The sequence below is a fragment of the Amphibalanus amphitrite genome, unplaced genomic scaffold (genome assembly GCF_019059575.1).
Source record: "Amphibalanus amphitrite isolate SeventyFive unplaced genomic scaffold, NRLGWU_Aamphi_draft 001847F_arrow, whole genome shotgun sequence".
Taxonomy (NCBI): domain Eukaryota; kingdom Metazoa; phylum Arthropoda; class Thecostraca; order Balanomorpha; family Balanidae; genus Amphibalanus; species Amphibalanus amphitrite.
This window is the reverse complement of record NW_024883340.1, coordinates 23,569-37,235: the sequence shown is the minus strand read 5'-3', so window position 1 is coordinate 37,235 and position 13,667 is coordinate 23,569. Positions and strand designations below refer to the sequence as shown.

Sequence of the window (13,667 nt, the reverse complement as noted above, 5' to 3'; positions counted from 1 at the left end):
TCAAAATTTAAATTTTTGAAATCTGATTGTATTTTTGGATTTGGGAGGTCCATTTGCTCCCTATAGAAGCTAATATTGCTGCATATTCCCATTGAGGTGACAAGAATTAGCAAAATAGTGGTTCGGGCGCTTTTCAAAAATAGTACCGGACGCTGTTCCTCTTGTGACGTCATAGCTCCTTGACCTGACCTGACCCGATCAAATGTCTTATACCATATGATAGCCAATACTTGCCCCAACATGCATGGGAAGTTTCATCACGATCCATCAACCGATGTCCGTACCACCGGCAGGAAACCTCGGGCGTTGGCACTCAGTTTGTGAAAATCCGGCCGGAGGCTGTACCTCTTATGACGTCATAACTCCGTGACCTGACATGACCCGATCAATTTTTTTTTCGGCAAAAGATGCGCAAAGGTTGCCCCAGAGGGTATTGAAAATTTCAGCCCGCTACGACAAGCCGTTTAGCGTGCACTTCGAAAAAACCTCAGGGGGGGGGGGTTGATACAACCCCCCCCCCCCCTAGGCGTTCTAGGGTTAAGTGAGAGATTGAAGAATGCGCTGGCCGTTGCTGTACTTGTTCCATCATTGAAACCAGGGATGCGGAGCCGGAGCCGGAGCCGGAGCCGGAGCCGCCGGAGCCGGCATATTTTGCCCGGAGCCGGAGCCGGAGCCGGAGCCGTGAAACAATATAGCCCGGAGCCGGAGCCGGAGCCGGAGCCGTTAAAAAAGGGGGCAACTCCGGCTCCTTTTCTTAAGAGGAAACGATTATTTACCTAGTTCGGCTTGACAGTACAAGGCGTAAAACAATGTGGTATTCAAAATAGCCTTGTTATACAAATACAGAAGCAACATGTACCAATCCCATCGCCTTTTTCTTCCACCCGTATTTAAGTGATCGCATAGGGGATGTACTGAGTAGAAGCCGGAGCCGGAGCCGCCGGAGCCGGAGCCGCCGGAGCCGGATCATTTTACTCGGAGCCGGAGCCGGAGCCGGAGCCGCCATGACATTTCATCCGGAGCCGGAGCCGGAGCCGGAGCCGATTTTTTTCTCCGGAGCCGGAGCCGGAGCCGGAGCCGTCTGAAATTTCCACGACTCCGCAGTCCGCATCCCTGATTGAAACTGTTCGTGATTAGGTAAAGAAGAGATGACAAATGCAGTGGCAGCCTCGCAGTTTTTCGGCGAATATTTAGATCCACGTTCTGATTTAGCAGGACTGAGGTGTCACGGAACAGAAACTGGGCATATGCTGGTAGCGGTCACCCGGGTCATCCCTTGCCCCTCGCAGAAAGACTTTTGGGGGTAAGAAGGACTGCTTTAGGAGCACGAGGTACTGGCATGGCCTCATTCTGTTAACCGAGGAGGAATGTGAGGAGCAAATGGCTCAGTTCAGCATGACGAGCAGCTATCATTTTATAGCCAATTTTGTGGCTTCTTATATGGCCTGAATCTGTATTCAATGGCATTGTTTGCATTTGATACCTTTCTTTTGTTTCTGTCTGGCCGAGAGGAGCACTTCCGGCCGCACCGAGGCGCTCAACAGGCTGAATGCGGTAATGCCATGCAGGAGCGGCACTTGACATGCATGAGCGGGCCGACGAGGCGGGCGTGTCCCCGTTCAAATTTTCGATAAAATGAGATTTGATGTTCCAATTAGGGTCACGGCGTCGTGGCCTATATAAACAGAACCGATACACGTGTCCCATTGTGACGGAGGTAGAGTTTGTGAGTTGTGACCAAGACGCTTTGAATATTCCATGTGTAATTTCGTCGTTTTTAAGCACCATGAAGGATGAGGGAGGCAAGGACAGGGAGCGTATACTGATCACAGATACATCACCTATTAGTTATATCAGGGGCGGATCCAGCCATTTTCCAAGGGAGGGGCCAAAACCGGCCACTTTCCGAGCCCATTCAAAACTCCATACTGAGGCTTAGGGTGCACCGATTACCCACCCACCCCGAACAAAACATGCTACATGGTAAGTTTAACCTGCGCCCTGCTGGAGCGCGGGTTATTTCTGGCATTCCTGGTATTTCTGGCAAATTTGATCATACATCTTGTCTGCATATGTGTAAACTTCAGACCGAGGGCACTCAGTGACTCAGGTCAGGTCGCCAGGTCACGTGAAGTGACCTCACCTCATAAAAAGTTTCGATGTCTGCCATAGCTACACCGAGTGAAAGATCGCTTTGAAACTTTCAGCGATTGATAAGAGCAACCGTATGTACCAAATTTTCATCTCGAAATTCTGACATCGGTGACCTAAGGTCAGGTCAATTTTGCGACCTCTCCATTATAAGTCCATGAAAGAAAATGAAAGGCGCCTCTTTTGGACGAACGCCATTCAAAATACTTTAAAACACCGAATTACAAGTAAACATGCCACGATGAACTGGAATGGCTCCCGTGACCCCTCTTTATGTCCCTTAGGTCATCTCACGTCACGAAAAGTATCTAACAGTTCTTCGCGAATAACCTTTCATAGAGGCATACTAGAGCGATGAAAACGCCTTAGGTGTATTCAGCTCGACAATACGGATCGACTGAAGGCAGCATGACCTTTTCCGGTCAGGTCATGGCCTACCTTCGCCCCAGTGGGGGGGGGGGGGCATATGTTACCACCCTGTCGCGTTTTTTTGCGTGTGAATAAAAAACCGCGGCGCGTAGCGCCGCGCCGCTTGGGGTAGCTTTTTTTACATCAATTTTGGACAATGTGTGAATTTTTTTTACCCCAGGTCATGTCAGGTCAGGTCACCTGGTCAAGTTACCTGACCAAGCCTAAAAAAGTTTGCAATCATGTCCAGCCTGAAATGTTTGTCAGAAAGGTTTCAAACTTGGTGGATCGCATGATGTTATGGGCGCCTACAATTTGTATATCTCGGATCTTTTATTATCCGTGACCTAAGGTCAGGTCAGTGGCGTGGCCTTACCATTATAAGTCAATGGAGAAAAATGAAAATGCCTCTAGATCCGTGTGTACGCTTAGGAACAGTCCAAATATTTCAGAATCACAATGATTTGGACCACCCGGAACGACCATGGTGTCTTTTTTTGCTAATAGCCTCTAGAAAGGTCATCCGAGGACCGAGGTCATTTGAGGCTACAAACATATTTTTGCCATACTCTCGATTGGAAAGATATAGGACGCTGGGGATGGTCTCATTGTGTTTGTCTTGTTGAGACGCATCGAATGATATGCAATATGATCTTTTCCGGTCAGGTCAGGACCTTGACCTGAGGTCAAATTTTTAAGTTGACCTTTCAAGGTCAAATTATAGTTCATTCGACGCGTCTCGGTGAGAGGAACACGATTCTGGCAATAGAAATGTTGTTACATTTTTTAATTAAAAGTTATTGTCGAAAAACAACTCGTACAGCTATTTATGGAGTTTTTGCCCTCTGGAGGCTAAACCGTTGACCTAAGGTCAATTTTGATAATGACTTTATCAAAAGAAGAGTTCAAAAGCTATCGATTGGTTTTCCATGCGTTTTTCTAGCTATCATAGTTCCTGAGACAAATGCATGTTTTCTGAGAAATATAATGACATTTGTCAAATTTTGAACTTTGATGACCTCCAGTGGCCCCAATATTGCTCTAAGATGAAAAATGACTGAAATACTTTCAAACGTACGCATTGAGAGGTATCGACTGTTTTTACCGCGTCTTTTTAGCCCTCTTAGTTTTTGAGTTAGAGGTGGGTGGTAACATATGCCCCCCCCCCCCACTAGGACGAAGTTGGCTGAGACCGCCACTGGGGCGCGGGTTAGCCTGAGGTCAAATTTTCAGGTTGGCTTTTCGAGGTCAAATTATAGTTCATTTCATTCGATGTTTCTTGAGAGGAACACGATGCCGGTAAAAGTGGTGGACGGTAAAAACAGGGCGCCTGGGCGATTTGATCAAGACTATTGAAATTCACTTGGATAGAGCACGTGACAAGTGGCGTGTGGAAGGAATAGGGAGGGGGAGAACTTCTTGATAGTCAATTGACTGTAGGTATATACCCTACGGCGTCCTGTTTTCACCGTCCACCGTAAAAGTGACCTCGTGCAAAGTTTGAGTCAAAAGTTATTGCAGAAAAACTGTTTCCGCAAAAATCGTCTATTTTGCCAGTTTTTTCCCCTGCAGGTAAAACCGTTGTCCTTGGGTCATATCTGAAAGAATTTTCCAGAAAGAGCGCAAATAGGGCTGTAAAATACGCTTTTCCGGAGCACTGTAACTCTATTGGTTTCCGAGTTATGCGCCGGTTTGTTGAAACTTGTTGACATTCAGCCTGAAAATTTGGCCTTCGATGACCTCTGGGCTCTAGTGATCTAACCTTTGACCTGACCAAAATGTGACCAGATTAATTTCGTCATTATTTTGACACTCTTTCGAACGCTGCCTTCCCCGTATCGCTACATAGCACAGGAGCCGAGTTAGAAGGGGGGGGAGGTCAAACACCCCCGCCCCCCAGCATAGCGTGGAAATCCAGGAGCCCCAGCAGGGCGCGGGTTGATATTCGCCCTGATGTAAAGGGCCGGGTGGGATCTGGCCACACTCCAAGTTTTTGCGTAAGTCAAGAAAACAACGACATGCAGCGCCGCGAAACTTAGCACAGCTAATTATATATTTTGCATCGGGCATAAGATTTTTACCCTAGGTCACCCAAGGGCAGGTCACCAGATCAAGTATAAGTAATAATGCCTCTAAGAAATTTGCGATTCTGTCATTCCTACCGAAACGTCCACCTCTCGACTCAACGTGCTACGATAGCGCCACCACCCTATTTGTCACATGTTGCCGATCGCGTCCCAGAGGCGATTTTACAGGGGTGAAATCAGTTGCAGAAAGGGGGGGGGGGCAAATCCCATTTTGGCCCACCTAAACCTGATTTTGGCCCGGTTGCCCCCCCCCCCTTGGATCCGCCAGTGAGTTATATACTATAGTAAATTCGGTTAAAATCCATCAAGTCTACCTTGTCATTGGACTTTCCAATCTGAATACATGTGTCACAGAATTTGCGTGCGTCATGTTCATCTTGTGCCAGCGTAACGACCGCCCAAATTACAGACAACCTTTAATTGCTATTGGTAATTGCTCTTAATGATGGCACTTAAAGGTCGGTCACAGTGCAGCTATCAATTAGACTAGCGTGTCTGAAAGCTCGTCAGCAGTGTTGTGGGAACTTTTGATGGCAAACCGCAGCTTATCAGTGTTATTCGTTGTATTCAATGCCGTCGGCGCGCGTTACCACAGCCCCTTGGGCAGAGATGCAGGACGATAATGTGGTTCTGTTTTGTGTTTGCACGTTACTAACACAAGAAAGGATGTTTTCGGTGTATTTGGGATAACTTTTTGCAGTGTTGCATAATATTTACTGGCCTATTTTTAGGTATTTGGCAGGCCCAGGTGGGACCATAATGAAATGTGAATTGTGAAAGGATGGTTATCTATGTATAGCAGTGTCCAATAGCGTGGTTACATCCGGAGGTTCATTGCTACCTATAAGCCGTTCCAGGTCCCAGTACTCGTGTAGCCCATTCCAGTTCGATGTGAGCAGTAAGTACACTCCTCTCTACTAAGTGAAAGCTCACCTCGCCCATGGTGAGGCCTAATCCGCAGGGCTGAAACCGACCGACTTTCCGGAGTGGGGAGGACAGGCAATTGACTCGGCTCACCCGTCCGTGTAGTCGATAGACACCGGATGCTCTGCCGCTGGCAGAGGTAGTCGGCGGAGGCCCGCCTCTGTCTGCTCCAGAGACACCTCATTACCGAGCTGGTAACCGTCCGGTAACCCGCCGGTAACCCGTCTGGGAGCCAATCTGACCAACGGTGGTGCGCAAGTCCTGCCGTATTATTCGGCTACCGATGCGCCGGTCTGTATGTCACCCGAAGGTGCTGCAGTCTGCCTTGGAACTGCGTGCGTCAATCCGCGGCTGGTATTGTTTTGAGTTATTTTATGGTGGTCTCCTCATTTCTCCTCCGTCGTTACGTTTCATGCAGTGTTTGACATATTGATCTCTAACCATATCTTTCATCTATAATCGTCTCATGATTTACCCGAAATTTCGTGTATAGGTTGGTATGGGTTTATAATATTTTGCAAAGCATTGCACTTTCATGCATGTTATTACGACATATAAAGTTAGTACGAGTTTAAGTTCGAGTACAAATGACCTTCAAAACTTTGTAGCACTAAAATCAGATTTCATTTAGTTTCGGTTAAAGCATTATGTGTATAAGATTTATCAATTGGGAAAAACGAGGATGTCAGTGCGAGGAAGTAACGTTACTACGAAGTCCTTACGTGGACTACAGGGTGTCCCAGAATTACCCGAACATTGTTAATTAGCGTATAAAATAAGACAAACATGATTGCGCTTTTTTCTTTTTATCGTCCTATATAGTCAACTAGGGTGGTTGTGAAAAAGCGCATGCAATAGATACGCTTGTTACAAGATCAGCCGACAATGATGGAAAATGCCAGCCATTGCTGGTCTCAGTTGTGTTACGGGTCTCCCGGAACTGAGTGTAGACTGAAGGCCTGTTTTCTTTGATCTCATGCGGGATAATAATACGATCATATGTATAAGATAAACCAGATAAACTTAACATCAAAGTGTTCCCAGGCCATAAGGCATTATCCCCCAAAACAAAAATTTCTGCTTACACCACTTTTGCCGCGTTTTTTACATCTGTATTTTGAGAAGCTCCATGTCTGAACATGGCGCGACCTTTGGCTTCCAACAGATTTGGTTTCCAAAACAAACCCGTTCATGGCCATGGTTCACGGCATCCAGTTTTTGTTCTGGTAGAATATTACCGCAGTAGCACTCTGTGCTAACGGTTGTCTTTGGGCCATTAATCAAGCCGAATGAGTGCACGGTGGCTCAACACGTCTCACAATTTTATTTTCGACGGGTGCCTGGCCGTCTCTGCTGTTGGGGCGTTGTAGCCATCTGACGTTCACACACGCCTTTTTCGGGCGGTTCAAATGACAGAATACCTTCGTTAGACCACAAAGTGTGCTTCAATATACTTTTTTGTTGTACCTATATGTTATGTTTTTGGGATGAATTGTAGTGATTTGCGCTGCTTTTCCCGTAGTTTTCGCTTTTTTTCAGGCGAAGGACCCCAAATTCCAAAAATTCGTCGAAGATAGTGGTGCAAAGTAGACTAATGTTTTGTTACGAGCGAGCGAGCGCAGCGAGCGAAGTGAGTCTTTTCAATATAACGGGAATATATATTACTGACCGGGCCGACGAAATTATTTGGAAACGAGGTTTGCAAAATTGACGGAGGCCCGAGTGCGGAGCACGAGGGCCGGAGTCAAATTTTGCAAGCCGAGTTTCCAAATAATTTCGTACGGCTGAGGTCAGTAAGCATCAGCAGGGGGCTGTCATCCCGAGCTTTCCTATGTGCCGGGCGCCCGACTGTTTAACATTACCCGTGACGTCACCGGGGCGTACACTTGTCAGCTGGGAGGGCGAGTCAGATCAGGAGGATGCTGTGTGATAATGTCCATGAGGGCGCTAACTGGTCTGCCCGAAGGGCGCCGAATGTGAAGAGGGTGCCGACAGGCCAGGAGAGCGCTGAAGGGCGAGAAGGGTGCCGACAGATCAGAAGCGCGCCGAGCAGACAGAAGGGCGCTGAAGGTGAGCCGAGGGCGCTAGATGGTCAGGTGATTGGGAGTGGATATCCGGCATTTCAGGATTGTGGGTGCATCTTCACCCACAAAGAGATATAAAATTGTAAATCTGGGCGCCAGTACCGCATGATGACGTCGCAATGGCTTACCGTCGAGGGCGACTAGAGTGCTGGACACTGAAAAGGCGCCATCGGCGCACAGAATGATCGTGGAAGGCGCTGCATCCAGGGCGCCTTCGGCGCCTGGATGGCGTCTTTCCAGAGGGCGCCTGCTAGATTTGGGAGGGGCTAAAGCCCTTGGCTGCGCCCCTGAGTCCTTTGTCTAGCGATTTTCGAAGCATGTATCGCGTCCGTAGGGGCCTTGGGAGCTGCCGGTGACCACAGGGGCCTTATAAGGACCCTGATGACTCGGGAGGGTACCCGTAGGCCGTATACGGCTTACGGGTCCCGAGTCATGTGGGCCATATCACCACAGGGCACCGCATCTTTTTCGAGATAAATGACCGTTCTTAAGCGTGTCGCATTTTCCTGAGCATGATCTGGCGTTTACAGCCTGACGGCCCCTCTCCTGTCCGGCTGACAGCTTACTGACAAGCCACCTGGCGATCGCCAACTCAACCCTAATTACGACGTTGTCCGATAGGTGGCGGGGTCATACAATCCCAGTCAGGACAAGGGATTTTCATTATTATTTTGCTATCATATTTTCCCCCCTTTTAAAGTCATTTAAAAGCGCTATTGCACAAGTAATTTTTCGATTAGCAGCGATTCCAGCGGCCGCATCAGGGTCCGGATGGAGCCAGGGAGCGTATGCTCCGGTGACGTCACCGTAGTGTTGCAGATTTGTAACATTAGCGAGCCCGGACGATCTTACCTAACTTATACGGCCTTGAGCATCAGTAAGATTTTTCCTACATGCCGCATATCTGCTAAGTAGTTTCGACAGGTTTTGGTGACACTTTTATACAATTGTTTTGTCCATAGTTTCCTAACAGTGATTGCGCTACTGCTGTGGATAAAGCTTTAAAGGAAATTTATAGAAGAAAATGCATCAAAATACCTTACTTCAAAAAGAATCGCGTCTAAAAATATCAACTCAGAATGGCTGACAACAACTGGATATCCAAGGAACATAATATATGAATAATTTGTCACGACATAAGAACAAGAAGAAAGTATAATATTCCTAGTGATTAAACGTGAATTTGCCAGTGCTCTCGCAAGAATATTTTCTTTAGTTATGTAATTGTACATTGTTGATGCCATATGGCTAAAGTTTCGTGAAATACATTATATTTTCCATATTTTACATGTTTGTTTCGAGGAAAGGACTACAACTGTCAAATAATAAGGCAATAACTTAGGCCTAAGGTATCAGTAGACATATCAAACGAAGATAAACAAGCGATAACGGATTTCGATTAATAGGCGCATATCTTACCATAATTTCGGCTTTGTAACCAATACAAAATATTTCAAAACCCTTGATAAGCAGAGCAGATATTTCTTACCAAAAAATGTTAGTTTTATAATTTTACGCGGCAAATATCATGCAATAATGATGTCAATTATACATTCCCTGCCAATTATACCTCTGGGCTAATGCGACAAACTGTAGTTTAGAGGTCATTGCCCTGGGCAGTAAACTCGGGCAGTAAACTTTTGTTTCCTGCCCGGCCTATCAAATAACATGACATTTTGACACCGACAGTTTCTTGGTCATAGTTTTACTGCCCGGCTCGTGCTGTGCTTAACCCTAGAACGCCTAGGGGGGGGGGGTTGTATCAACCCCCCCCTGAGGTTTTTTCGAAGTGCACGCTAAACGGCTTGTCGTAGCGGGCTGAAATTTTCAATACCCTCTGGGGCAACCTTTGCGCATCTTTTGCCGAAAAAAAATTGATCGGGTCATGTCAGGTCACGGAGTTATGACGTCATAAGAGGTACAGCCTCCGGCCGACAGTTACCAAACGTGTGCGCCGAATCCCTAGGTTTTCTGCCGGTGATACCCACATTGTTTGATGGATCGTGATGAAACTTCCCATGCATGTTGGGGCAAGCATTGGCTATCGTGTGGTGCAAGAAAATTGACCGGGTCAGGTCAGGTCACGGAGCTATGACGTCACAAGAGGAACAGCGTCCGGTACTATTTTTGAAAAGCGCCCGAACCACTATTTTGCTAATTCTTGTCACCTCAATGGGAATATGCAGCAATATTAGCTTCTATAGGGAGCAAATGGACCTCCCAAATCCAAAAATACAATCAGATTTCAAAAATTTAAATTTTGATTTTTCGAATTTCTGCCGCCGACTGTGACCTTGCCGACTTCCGGCGCTCCCAACGCGCCATTTTTAGTGCTAGGGAAACGAAATACATACCAAACGATAGAGAATTGATCAAGGAACACGATAGTGAAGGTTTCAAGTCGATATCTCCCACCGTTTTGCCGCAATCGCCGCGGAAAGTTGAAAAAGTTTGATTTTTCGGAAAATTTGACCTTTGACCGGTCATAAGTAGGTCGAATGTTGACCTAGGACCAAAAAATATACCACCAATCGCGAGATCTCGTTGAGAGCAATCCATTGGTTTTTTCCGCTAAGCTCTACGACCTTCCGTTTCGAAACGCCAGGGGGGGGGTCGTAACAACCCCCCCCCCCCCCTGGTCGTTCGTGTTATGAGAAATGGCCTGGTCGTGCGAGGGTTAAGACATACCCCGGCATGTAGGAAAATCTCAGTATGAGCGGCCCGGCCCGGCCCGGCCCGGCCCGGCCTGTAACGCTTTTGAGAGGCTTATATCTCAGCAACCGCTGGACCGATTGGCCTGCGGTCTTTTTTGTTGGTTGGCCCCATCCCTTCTACCCCGTAATTGACTACTTTTGATACATCTCAGTGACCGTCGTGGCACGTGCCACTGCCACGTGAAAAGTCAAGGGTGTTCAAGCTGTTTTGCAAAAGTAGTGATTTTGAGAGGCTCATATCTCAGCAGCCGCTTGGGCGATTGACTTGCGGTAATTTTTATAGGGTAGCAGCATCCCTTCCAGTGTCCCAAAATATGTCGATTAGGGTGGGAATCGACCTCCAAATAATAATCATTTTGCACTCTCATCTCTAATATCTAAGAGCAATTTTCCACTCCCAGCTTTACTGAGAATAAGCATTTGCATTGGTCATTTTACATATTACATTTTACCTTTTTGTATAGAAATGTATGCCATTGATCCCTTTTCCACACCTTTTGGGCCTTATCTGAGTGGGAAATTTTCCACTCTTATCCCCCTTTTTGGAGAGGAATTTTGCCTCTGACACCCAAGCCAAAACACAATTTTGGGACACTGATCCCTTCTACCCAAAATAGGATACTCTCGATGCATGTGGGTCACCCCCCAGTGCACGTGCAAAATACAACAATAAGAGGTGCCAAATTTGTTCCCTTTTCAGTAACTCGGTAATTACTGGGGCGATTTCGCTAAAACTTGGCATACAGGTAGGCACCCACCAGGCAATGCATTCCCATGTGTTGCGGTTAGGGTGCTACTGCACGTGCGCACGTGCAGGGGGCGTTTCCAGATCTCGAGAACGGCTGGGCCGATTGCGCTCAAATTTGGTACACGGTTGGGGACCAGTTTGTAGGGTGCCGTGCAAAAGTCATTTTGGATCCCGTTTGCACGTGCGCACGTGCAGAATGCCGCTTCCAGATCTCAGGAACGGCTGGGCCGATTGCGTTCAAATTTGGCACACCGCTAGCGACCAGTTAGAAGGGTGCTTTGCGCAAGCCCGTTGGAAGCACCCTCTCGCCCTTCCGCACGTGCAGGGCTCACTATCTCGCTCGCTCGTTCTTCGCCCAAAAGGCGTTTTACTGATAGATAATCTTGATCTATCGTTTAGCTATAGTTTTTAGCTAGATCGATGACGTTTGTTGTCCATGACAAGCAACCACCGTTTGACAACTGGTGCATGGCCTTTTTTGGCCGAGCCCAAGCTTGTCAATCAGGTTTATCTCTTGCTCTCTCTGGCTTCGTTAGCTGATGTAATTGCGCCTTGCTCAATCCTTACTGCTTGCAGATGAGCTGCTGAAGCTCTTCAGCAAAACTTCAGCCGAAAGTCCGTTTCCAAAGTTGAGAACGGGAGTTGATTCACCATGGTTGCCTTAGTGGCTGAAGCTGAAAACGGAAAATGACTTCTCTTACTTGACTCTGGATAATAATTGACTCGAGTCGTTACCGATCACCAAAAGCACACAGTCCCCAAGCTCGATAGCTAAGGGATAGCTTATAAAAGTATAATGCATGTATATCATTAGAATCGAGTGCAATCGTACTTTTGGCCAGAAAATAAATGTTCGGGTAATACTGGGACACCCTGTACGTATAGAGCTTCCGGGGGGGGGGGGGGTGTGGCACAGGACACCGGATTTGGCCCGAGCCCGGAAGTAGAGTCGGAAGGACAGTGATCCGAGCGGACTTCTTCGGACAACAGTCCTCGCTGGTCTGACGTCACGTTCACATGGTCTTCCGCTGGGGAGGGAGGGGGGCGGGGTGGGGACTCGGCACCGGCGCCGGTCTTCTGATAACCATGGCGGTAGCCAGTACGAGACCCGCATAGCGGATTGTCGCGTATTTCCGCTGGATATGCTGGGCAATTAGTGTATCACTTGACAAGTGATTCTCGTTACCTTCTTCATCACCGTGTGCTTACTGCCATCCTGCAGACGTTTTATTTTGATTTATATTTCCTGGTTATGCACTTGGGCTGCACGGACGTCATAACTCAATTCGTAAAGTAAATGGATTGGCTGTGGCCTGTGTGTTCGGATTTCGCTGGGAACGCTGCATTAAAGCCGTACAATGCTACTCACAGTTATTCATGCATGACAATAATTACAGGCTTCCATAAATCGATAGCTGTGTTATTCCATAAAACGACCCTCTAGCCAGACTTCTTCGAACCGACAATCCGTGGCCACACTCATCTGCTTTAAGTGTTAGCAATCCCACCCAAAGCCGCAATGCAGACTGCGGGCCCTGAAATTCCCAGTGACTTAGCAAATTATGCAATATGCATGCCGGTATAGGTACGGGCGACTTGCTGGGTGTCGCCTCTAATCGTATGGATGGGCAGTGGGTAGCTGCTTCTCAGCCTGAATGGACCACGTGAAGTTGGATCACAGGCCACTCGTTCGTGATTCGAGTATGATGATGTCCCCCGCGGAATAAAGCTGGCCTCGTGGGACGGACCGCAGTCATCATTTATGTGTGGGACCTGCGTGGGCTGAAAGTCAACCGCTGTGGGCACGTGTGCTGAACATATTCGATACATCTGTCATCACACATTTGCGGTGGGTGTGGCACGCTGCACCTGTCAGTGTCCATAGATGTGTTTTAATAACTTCGGTGTTATCGTGAGTAGTTACATTAGTTCTCTCGTAAAGTCGGAAATGGTTTGGCGAATGGGCTGGGAGTGTATGCAGGTAGAATGTCGTTATGCCGTCTAGACGTCTGGTGGTTCTAGACGCCAGTCTGAGCCGGGCGATCGACCGTGTCGCGTCGAAGGAGGGTGAAAGGGGACCGCGCGGTCCCGCCGACCCCCATTCACCCCCGTACCTCCCCCATAAATCTACTGAAACGGCCCTACGTCACGGAAGTCGACTGGTACACTCAGCCGCACCGCCTTAGGCAGTCGAAGTTTCCAGTTCGCCATAGTACGACCTTGTACCCAACGTCACCCTTCTCCTCTCTCCTAACAACCATTTTTTTTTTTAGAAATCTGCCTTCTATCATCCCACCCTTGTCCCTCGCTCTGTAATCTGATTATAACCAATGGCGGTGTTTCTCCACATTTATACATACGTGAATCTGCGACTAACCATGGTCTCTGTTGCAGGTCCTCTGCGACTAGCGGAAGGTGGACATCGATAACCGTGTGAGCTGGCATGGTCTCTTCGTGGACAGGTATGTGAAAATAGTAATTAGCGTGTCCTCCGATCAACTCCCCTCCCTGTTTGGCTGTGAAAGGCCGTCAACACCCGGGTTTATCTTCG

General features: G+C 47.7%; 1 protein-coding gene across 1 annotated transcript in view; it reads left to right on the top strand.

Moving 5' to 3' along the window:
* The window catches only part of LOC122375467, a gene marked incomplete at its 3' end in the record, with an annotated part of 52,858 nt that overhangs the window by 16,066 nt on the left and 23,125 nt on the right, over positions 1-13,667 (top strand). The window contains exon 2 of the mRNA XM_043354876.1: positions 13,511-13,578. The remainder of the gene's footprint in view (positions 1-13,510; positions 13,579-13,667) is intronic.